The sequence below is a fragment of the Corvus brachyrhynchos genome, unplaced genomic scaffold (genome assembly GCF_000691975.1).
Source record: "Corvus brachyrhynchos isolate BGI_N302 unplaced genomic scaffold, ASM69197v1 scaffold56, whole genome shotgun sequence".
Classification (NCBI taxonomy): domain Eukaryota; kingdom Metazoa; phylum Chordata; class Aves; order Passeriformes; family Corvidae; genus Corvus; species Corvus brachyrhynchos.
In genome coordinates, this window is record NW_008238664.1 from 1,464,283 (window position 1) to 1,475,458 (window position 11,176).

The following is an 11,176-nucleotide window of genomic DNA, read 5'->3' on the forward strand; positions in this document are numbered from 1 at the left end:
GGCGGCTCTCCCGGCCCCCGGGAAGGCGCCCCAGCGGGGCCGAGCCCCGTGCCGCCGCGGCCCCGGACTGAGCCCCTGCGCCCCGCGGGGCCGGGCTGAGGCGAGGCGGAGCACCGGCACCGGCCCCCTGGGTCTGGAGTGTGCACCTGCAGAGACAGCGGGCAGGGGCTTGAGTGAGCCTGCACCAAATTTAGGTCTGGAAAGTTTTTTCCAGAAAACATGTAATTTTCCCCATTCACCAAGCGGGCGAGGGTTTCCTGTAGGGTTTCCATGTTGGTGGAACTGGCAGAAAAAACTCAGGCACACCCAGGTGCCGCCTGTCCTTGGCATGGGCAGGCGCTGTTTGCCTGCTCCAGAAGTTTTTTGCCGGTGAGAAACCTTCCTGGGCCCAGCCTGTTGTGGTTGACTTGAAAATCTGTGCCAAGAGTTGAGGAACACCTCGTGTCTGCTTTCGGGATCTTTGAAATACAACGAATGCATCAGTTTTACGATTTCTTCATCTTAAAGTGAGGGTTATTTCTTTCACAAAGACAGCTTGAAAACTTAAACCAATACAGACATACAAATTGTTGCCAAGGTCAAGACGAATCGGATGTTCTCTTTAGAAAAGAAGCCATCCCCAAGTGCATGACCAGAGAAGGCAGATGGTCTCTTGTAGCAGAAATGGGAAATGTGCATGGGGTGGAATCATTCTGTCATGCTCCACTATGGCCAGTTTTCTGGACCAACAGAACAACTTTCAAGTGAGAGCCCTGGTTCAGCGTCTCTTCCCTGCTGACCTTAAGGGGCAGGTTACAGCTGGGATTGCCTGCTCTGCAAGGATAACACACAGACTTTTTGAAATCTTGGGTTCCACTTTGTGGTCACAGCAATATCAAGGCACAGAATTTCAGGAGTCGAGAGCCCCATCCCTCCGGTTCGCTGGGGGAGTGTTAGCATAGCTGATCCATGTGGTCAGACAGTTTCTCTGGCTGGCTCCCACAAAGGCTCAGGTCTGCCAAAGGTAACTAACTCTGGAGTGTCAAGGTGATGGGGTGATAGCCAGGCACCAGCTTTGGTGAGGATTCTTGTTTGGTTCCTCTAACTCGCTGGGCCTGTGTGTAAAGCTGGACTTCTGCAAGGTTTTTTCCTGAGACTGTGAACACTCTGTCCTGAGGTTGCAGCCTTAGCTTCTCTGACTTGAACTTGAAAACGGAAGCTTTTCTGTAATTACATTACTATGCCTTAGTTTTAGGATCAGCAAAAGTGTCCAGCTGGCCCAAGGCAAGTCTGCCTAGTGCAGTACCCTGTTCCCAGCAGGAGCCAGCACCATGCCACAAGGGTCGAAGAAGACAGCAAGAATCCTGCAGCAGTCAGAAGAAACATCTCCTGTGCTGGCTTCTTGATCTTTGGAAGCCTGATATTGGGTGTAAGCCTGGGAGCCTGAAACTTAACATCTCTTTCACAGAGTGCACCACAAAGTGGCTATTCCAAAGCAGAAAAGGTAAGGGAAGCTTCACTCTGTTACTATAAAAAAAAAAAAAAAAAAAAAAAAAAAAAAAAAAACCATAAAAAGATAAACCCCACAAGCTGGACTCCATCTTAATACAAAAAAAGAAAGAACCATTAAAATATTGAACCAATACCAATGCTAAACAGCAGCACACTTTTTCCCTCTGTAGCCCCTTCCTTTATCTTAAATGTGGAAAGGACAAAAATTCTGTGGCCTTCTCTTTGTAAGAAGTAAAATGACATTTGTAGCTTGGATGTTTTTGTTGTTTTATTTTAATGCTCTGAAGTGCTACTGCATTCCCCCCAGCTGCCACAGAATAAAGCAATGCCTGGGCTACCTGAACGTGCTGGAGAGGGACAGAGGGACATCTGCTACTGCCCTGGCTGCCTTCCATGCCCCTGGTTTGAAACCCACTTATGTAGCTCTTCTCACACTTGAGGGGATGCCTCAAGAGACATCCATGTGAAGGAATGCGGGACAGACCTGCTGCAAGTGAGGACTGGCACAGGGATGGAAATGCAGCAGCACCAAGAGGCAGGAGGGACCTAGGAGAGGGGCTGGTGACACAGGGAACATGAAGGGTGCCCTTGACTGCCGGGAGAAGTGAAAAATTTTCCTGGCATGTGTTCACCTCTGCACAGCTTCACTTAAAATAGATTAAATCAGAGTCTCAGTCTTGCAGCGTGCCAGGGGTGCAGCAGTCTGTCAAGATGACAGTGACAACTGCCTGGTGGTTTTGCATGTCCAGTGCAAGCCGTAGTCCTACCAAAAAGGAGAGTAGCCCGGGTCCTGTTCTGACCTGTGCCAGTTGACCGTGCTGCAGGAGCAGCTCAGGACTGGCTGGGGCCCCCCAGAGGCCAGCAGGGAAGTGTCCAGCTACGGTTTTCAGACAGCCTGGAAGCTCCCTTCAGGCTGAAACTCAGTGTAGCCTGTATTCAGGTCCTTTATGCCCCTTGAATAGCAGAAAAGCACGAATGCCCGTGATGAAAACAGGTTTCATTATGTCGTACTCATGAGCATTGTTAATATCCCCAAGAGTGTTCCCTTTTAGCTGCTTGGAAGCATACATCATCATTTTCATGGAAATCATCAGTTCCAAGGAAATATGTCATAAATCATTGCTATATACTGTAATTGGAGAGATAGCATAAGAAAATACCAGAAACTCCAAAATTAAAACTGCCAATTTTGTAATGGAATAAGCACAGGTAGTATGTAGCATTAGAAATACCACTTTTCCTTTTAAATTTCCATGTTCTTAAATGTGAAGCCAGTGGCCATTAAGCAAATCAAGTATGTAATTTAAAACTGGACAAAAGAAACTTTCTGTGCTCATATGGAATAGCAATGATAATTGAAAAAAGTATAGAAGTATACATATGTTTGAATGTATCACCAACATACATAGATATTTCCTTTCAATTTTTAGCAAGTCCGTGTAAACCATGTAGTGTTTCATTGTTTCTGAGATAAACATTTGGTGAGAATTTCAGTTCTTTGAGTTTATAGGCACCACTCGGGAATTCTTCATTTCTGACAGTATTATTTTACGTAACTGCTTTTCTTTATTCACAAAAAGGAATTATCCTCCCATTGAAACCATCAGACTTCTGCTAGCCAGCTTCAAAGGAAATAGGACTAGGCTCTAATTTGCAAAACAGTATTGGAGGATATGTTGTACCAAATCTAAACTATACAGATAATCACTGTAACAACAAAAAACCATTTATTTCAGTAGGCTTACCTTCCTAAAGCCAGTGTGGGTTGGAAAATAATCTTAAAAGATTGTAACATGTGAGCAGTAAAAAATTATTATAAAATGCAGTGCATTTTTAGGATTAATTTTGCCATGAACTTTCAAAACAGCGCAACTTATTTGTTATCTGGCATAGAGACACCCAGGATAAAAAAGCCCACTCACTTAATAGAACTCAGTCAAATATTTAGGGCTCTTCAAAAAATTGACGGCTTCTGTAATGAGACATGAGTTTCATAGAGCTGATGTTAATTCATTCCATGTATTGAGCTAAATAAAAACAGAACAAAACCAGATCTCAAAAATACTTGCTAAAATACTTAATTTACCAACTGAGGCCAGGTACTCTCTGTGCAAGGATTATGCATATTGCAACTTGACTGGGTGAGACGGTGTCATCTGTACTGAGACTTTTTGCTCTTCAGCATTCTCCGGTGTTTGTGAATTGTTTAGCAGTGTTGTTACCACCCTTACAGAGATTGGCTTCCAGGGGGCTGTTGAAGAGGTGGAATATGTTCCTTGACTGTTCCCTACAGTGTAAGATAGAGGAAAGGGGAGAAATGAGTACTAAAGGGATTCCTGGATGCAATGGACATGTGTCCATTGGATACTAATATGCTGCTGCCTTAGGTTGCAGTCCTCTCTGCTGAGTTCCATAGTCTGTAGGTGGAGAAAAACATAACCATAGTTCTTTAAGTCATTTGAGTTGCTTTGACTGCTCATGATTGATGATCAAGCTAAGTGTAGGTGTATGCATTTGCTGGACCAAGCTTAAATGTTCAGCACTGTCCAGACTGCAAATCTAAAGATGACATGACTTTCAAATCATTGAAAGATGCTGGCAGGCGAAACTGGAGGACATTCTCTCAATGGAACTGTCTCTTCTGTGTTAAGTACCTGCTGAGAGACAGCTTTTTGGTCTGATAAAGTGAAAGCATGTTAATGTGTTCCACTCGAGGATAGAGATTATCCTTTAGAAAGCAGTACTGGCAGAGACAGCTGGCATCCATCTGGTTGCTGGGGCAGGTATCTGTATATTATCTGCCCTGGCAGATCACATCCAATCCTTGTAATTGCATGCTTTATGAAAATTGCAGGAGTCAAGAAAGTTCAGGATTAAGACTGTAATGCTGATTTTCTCTGTAGTGAGCCATATAAAAAAACCTTGCCTTGACAAGTAGTGGTCTTTTGAGGTGTGTCTTGTCTGCATCCAGAGATGTCAGTTCACTATTAAAACAATACTTTAGTCAAGTAATGATCACTGACAAGGCCCAGATTCGGAGGTTATAAAATTCCATCTAAATTCACGTGTCTCCTCTTGTTCTTTGATTGCTTCTAGGAATCTTGAGATGTCCATGCAATAGGAAAAATAAAGACTTAAGTGAAATTAAGCCCTCTCGGTCTGGATCCCAGACCCATTATAGAGCTTTATGAGCAGTGAAGAAACTGAGGAATACTTGTAATACCTTTTTGGAGAATACTCTGGAATTGAAATTGGGGTTCTTCATAAGACTATAAGACTTTGAATAGGAGAGGAGCTGTATGTCTGTAAAATGTCTTTAAAATTCCATTTCCAAGCCTCAAGCTTTTACTTCTGTGGCTTTCACTAAGAATTTAGACAATTAATGTGATAATTTTTACCTGTAATACTGTTAATTTCTTCTTCTGCTTGATATGTTTTATGGGGATATTCATAGCGCAGAGGATAGCAGTCACCTGCTCAATTTACATCTCCAGATCTGAAAATTCATTTACATGCGCACTTGTGTACCTGTATGCTTATATCACATGATTTTATCCATAGAAAATCTGCTTTTCTACAGTCAACATTTCCTCAAAATTCCCCACTGTTATTGCTACACTGGGACCCTCAAAACCAGAGAAGTGAGATGAAACAACCTGAACTGCAGAGGAGACAAAACTGAAATGTAGCAGTTGAGGCTCAGCATCTTTTCTGTTGCACAGCTTCGAGAAGGATTGAGCACACATAATGCCTTCTTCTGTTGCTTTCCTATTTCTCCTTCAGTTTAGACGTTCTTTCAGTAGAACTCTGTGATGGTGTGTTTACTGTGTTACTTTATATTAATTTCATTAAATGTATTAGCAATGCAATCCAAATTACCAGCTCCCTCCCTATCCCTGCACATTAATCCTTTCAGGATTAAAACTCTCATACAAGTTGCAACACTGTGAGGAGAGAATTGTGTTGGGTCACGGTCAGTGGGTTGCGCATTCCAACAATGCAAACTGCAAAAAAAGACATTTAAAATGTAGCTGAGTCGCTCAGCAGCGTGCTCTCGTCGTGTCATCGCTTCCCTTCTTTGCCTTCAGTTCCGTCCCTTCCGTCATTTCTGGTTTTTTGCCCTTATTTTGAGAGACTGACTGAGGGCATCGCTTTCTGCCATCAGCCTGTTAGGCTGTGTGCAGGCAGCCAGATCTGCACCCAGCCCGTTTTGCCCACCGCCAGCTCCCACACCAGGAATGACTGCTCTCGGCATAGCTTATACACACCAGCTCTTCCAAACCATCACCACGAGTGGTCAGCCCCAGCCACCATCTCTCAATTCCTCCAGCCCCAACTCGCCAGTGCAACAGTGCAGGCAAGCGAGGTGTCTTCTTGCTGGGTTTTGGGGTGAAACCACAGGCCCTTATCCTGTAAACACAGCTGGTGTTCAGTGGTGCTTGTGGGTTGTGGCGGAAAAGGGTGGAGCTGTGCAGCCATGGGTTGGTTTGGGACTGGAAGGCAGCTGGGGCAGAGAGGGGGGAGTGAAATGCAGCCGAGGTGGTGATGGAACAGGCGTCATCCTGCTGGGGGCTGTGCCGGGGAGCTGCGCGCCTCAGGGCCTTCGCTCGGAGATGTTCGTGTGGGAGCATAATGGGGAAGCATGAACTTTTGCCATTGTGACCCCTTCATCCTGCATGACTCACGGATGAGATGGGGCAGATACATCCCTCCAGGACGCTGGGATTTCCTGCCCAGTCCGATCGAATGGAGATATCACAGCCACTGGGTAGATCCTACAAGGAGAGAGGTATTAGCCTTAGTTGTGGCTTTTGTATGGCGTTCATTGCACTGAAGCCTGTGATGAAGAAAACCAAAAGTATGTTTTGCACAAGATTTTTGTTTTCATGTGGAGGTCTGTGGATCTGTGTCTAGATTGTATCGCTCTTTTCATGACGCTATTTGATGTGTAACCCGTCTTCTTGGAAATATAAGGTTAAAGCTGTTCTAATAATATAGGAAGTAAAAAAGACATAGATGTAAGTATCTCTGTTTTTCTTAAATATAGATAATTTTTAGAGTGAAGAAGATTAAGTGCAAGATGCTTTGCTAAAAGTCACGTTGCAGGTGACACCAGTGAGTTACCAGATGTTCATACCTTTGAATACACCTGAACAAGCCTTTCCCCGAGACTGTCACTGACTGGCAGATATCAGGGATAATGACAGCAAATCCTGCCCAGTTACCAGAAATGGACCCCAAGACATTACCATGTGATGATAGATATACAATGTACCCCATCAGACAGAGCAGCATTTGTTATACTTGACTGATAACATGCATCACTTCCCTTGGCAGTGTGTGTATGCAGTTCAAATCGAGTGGACAAATGGGGACTGTGTGCCACCTGACTCCTGTTGGGAGACAAATCTGTAGGGAATAGATGACAACATGGCTCTCTATTCCCTCTTTGCCCACAGATGCTGCAGGCTGGGTGGTAACCTCCTTGCCCTCCACAGACAAAGGGGAGCAAGGACTGAATTAAAAAGGCAAAAGGCAGTGCTTTCCCCTTTTGGAGGTGTTTTAGGGAATAGTGGACAACTCCACACCCTTGTCACAGGCTCCATGGTAGGGATACAACCTTACATGGAGAAATCATCTCCTCCTCCCCACCTCCCTTTAAATTCCCACTGAAATACTGGAATTCATAGCTGTAAGACTGGCTGTATTTTTCCTTCACTGATCATTAATTTGTCAAAGTCAAAACAATACTAAATTAGAAAACAGATTCAGCACAGAGACTGCCAGTTTCCTTTAGCTTTATTTTGCTTACTTTTCATTTGTCTGCAGCCATTTCCTGGCTTTAAAAAATAGTGTTTTCTATGACTTGTGAAAAAATTAGGTCAAATAATAAAAAAATGTTAATGGCAATATAATAATTTTATGGCAAGTGATTAGAAAGATGTAAACAGAGTATTATGGCTTTAGGATGTGTATCAACAATCCAGCATGACTTTCACAGGAAAAAGACATACCCAGAATTCTCAGGCAGCAAACTACAAAGAGCAGTTAAATGGAAAATGAATCTGTTTGTGTATAGATGCCCAAGAACCAAATATAATTTTCTATTAGATCTTTTTTAAAATCCCATTCGTTATGCCTGTTTGCTAGCAGAGAGGACTCTTTAAATCAATAGCAAATTGGCTAAGTGACAAATTTGATCAAAGCCTCATTATGCGTGCAGATTTCATTTTGCTGGCTAGGGAATCATGAGAGGGAAGGTTTTGTGACTCTCTGTCTTTCCTTTGTGCTTCTCACGCAGCATAAAGGGAATTGCAAATTTCTAAAATCCCCATAGTGGGCATAGGGGAGCAGAGGATGCCATCTCCTTGTGCACTGTCATCCAAGAGGACAGTGACAGCCCCTCTGACTCCAGCACTGTCCTCGTTGCTGGGCCCACAGCAGGGTGAGTGTCAGGCCCGGGGTGGAGGGCTTTAAGGGTGGGAGAATGTGTTTTTGCTATGTTGCCAGGTCATTTTCTTTGGAGCTGAGTGCCACGTGACAGCCACCCCCAGGTTTCTCCAGCCTGCACTGAAACCACAGACAGTCACAGTCCAACAACCCCAAAAAGAGAACGCAGACTTTAAGATACAGTCCCAACCCCCCAGGGAGAAGCAAGACAACACATTGATGCCACCAGCTTGCCTGTGTCAATGCAGAGCACACAACATTTTGGGCAATGTTAGCTGTAGGAAAAAGCCACCCTCCCCAGCAAGTCCACAGAGGTTTGAGGAGATGCCTCCATCTTGTTCATGATCTGTGGCCAATCAGAAAATCTGGCCCAGGGCCTAAAAACACTTTTAAACTAGTGTCTCCTTATCTCTCCTAAAGAACTAGAATACTCTTTCTTGCCGCCCAAGAATTATGCAGAAATAAATCTTCCTGGATCTGCAGAATGCTTTGCTGACACTAATTGTGTTATAAGGAAGAAAGAGATTTATTTTTAATGGAACAGGACAGTTATTTTCAAAGCACATGTTTGAAGGTCTGTTACTGAGATGAAAAAAGTACTCAAATTTAATAAGAGGAGCAACATGACCTCTGCATACTTACCATTGCTTTAGAAAGACCAAATCCTTCTCACTTTACCTTAGCTTGTACTAATCTCCATGAGGGCTCCACACACAGGAGCCTTTGCCAGCACCGAAGCTTATGAAGATGACCCCAGTTACGCTGCCTAGAATAAACCAGATGCTGCTGCAAAACAGCTGGAAATTACTAATTTTCTCCCTTCATATGCATGCCCCCTCATCATGATACTGTCTGAAGTCTTCTGTCTCATCCTTCTGTTCCCTTCCCTCAGTCCCCAGCCTACTTTCACTTGTTGGGACAGATGCAGCAGGCTTGTTGAAGACATCTCCTCCCTTAGGACCTAGACATGAAGCTCAATAACTTTGCTCCCTTAGGGTTTTCATCACCTTTCTGCCCTGGCTTCATAAAATAGAAGGGTTTCACCTTTCATCCCTGTGTACAAGCTGGCACCTAAAAGTATGCCTGGGGTATTCCAAGGAGACGAAGGGGTGTCATTGCCCAGATCTCATTGGTTTTGCACCAAGTGGCACACATCCTCTGCTCTGTGTCACTGAGGTGTGAGTTCTTGAATCTGCTTGATTCCTGCCAGTGGTAGTGACAGAGAAAAAGAAAAATTAGAGCTGGATCATCAAGAAAAGCAAGCGTAGTGTGGGGCACATTCATTTTTAAATGGGTGAATTCTCCCAGGGCACCACCTCTCCTCCAGTTTTCAGCTCCATTGGAAATATGTAGATCAAATGTCCAACGGAGGGAAATGAATTGGCTGAGGTTGTAACTTTACACACACATTCTGTAGAGAAATACAATAGCTAGATTTCTAAGATTTCAACCTGACCACTGCAATGACGATACTCAAATGAGAAAAGAGAAAGGAAGAAAGGTGCTTCTTGCCACAGCTTTATCTAATGTGATCTCTGGTTACTGCTGATGAAAGAGAAGAAACCTGCTTTGCTTTAGAAAGAGAATCAGACCCTTTCTGTAGCACCACCAAGTGGTTGAGCATCACTGGGAAAAACCTGTCTGCAAAACCAGCCTCAGCAGTGCCTCACAGCAACATTTTCCAGCTCCTTTACAGTCTTGTAAGTGGTAAATATGATTTTTGGTCTGTAAACCTGGATGTAAATTGAGATTGTCCTCACTGAAGCTGACCAGAGTGTGGGTGAAGACAGTATCAGATATCTTGCACTCAAAGCTGTCAGGAGAAGACTGACAAAACCTTAATGCTTATCTGGTGTTTGTGTGGGTGAGCAGATGTCTTGAGCTGTGAAAACCAGGACTGGGATGTATTAGGAGTGCTACAGGAACAGAGTGAGAGACAGGTCTCTCTTCAACAGTTTTTTTCACTGGGAAATGGTATTAAGAATCAGTGGTAAGCAAGATCATGTAATGTCTTTTTTAGCAGAATTTACTTTTCTTCTGAAAAAAAAAATTGTGTGAATTTATAAATTGGATTCGAACAGCTATGAAAGGTGTATGATCACAAATAAAGATGGAGGCTGATTCCTGGTGCCATGAAAGACTCCTGGTGTAAAATTGCCCTTTGCCAGTGATAAGTGATCAGTGAAAACTCTTTCGTACGACATAAGTTGTTGCTGCTCTACCTTCAGGGTTGCTACTCAAGGAGGGTTCCTTTGCCTTGAGTCTTCTTATGATGGAGAGAGGCCTGTAACAGCTTGGTTGCTCAAGCTCACCCCCACTACAAAGAGACTTCCAGGCAAAGGGATTGCCTGGGATGTCCCTTGTAAAACCTGGTTCCCAACATGGTCGTCAGGAGCAAAGAAGCATCTGCCTTAGGAGTCCAAGCCACTGGCATTGTCCTGGTCACAGGTTATTTTTGAACCCACAAATCCGACTTGTGGAAAGACTAAAAGTACTGCTCCTGGAACCAGACCATCAGGCTACATCCATGTAAAATGGATTTAAGCAGGTTTGAATGCAGGAGCAAAACCTTTGTGTCTGTTGTGATTAGCCGTTAGAAAGGCACATGTGTAATTCTCCTCTCAGCTATCATGTCCTCCTTTAATTGCTGCATTCATCAGTTGTAGGTATCATTAAGTCTCAGCCAATGATCCCTACTCATTTTCTGGCCAAAAAGCAGGACACTGAGGCTTGTGTTCACCACTGACCTTTTGCAGTGCCACAGCAGCATTAGCTCCTTTCTACCTCGAGGAATGGCAGGGACCAAAGGTATCTCTGCCCTTCATGGGGGCTGCCCAAGTGAAAAGAGCCCCAGTAGGAATAAAAGGCCACCTTCTTCTGTACCAGCTAATGCTTCTGTAATTAAAAAAGCAGGTGCTTAGTGGCCGGTCTGTTTGCCTGCCTGCAAACTTGCAACACAGCCAGCGATGTCTGAGGTGCCGCTGTTTGGAAAAGCAGCAGAAGGACTCAGCATTCCTAATGACAGAGATATGTTTTCAAAAATACATTTCTTAGCATGACAGGCAAAGATGAAAGGGACCTGAGGTGAAGCTTTGCACAGCTCCATTTCAAAAGCAGCAGCTGCCAGTGGTATGGTTGTTGGACTTGTCCTCCAGTATGATACTGCAGACAAATAATGGGAATATTTTTATTTGAAGAGAGGCACCAACAGACCAGGACCCATCATAAGCAGGCT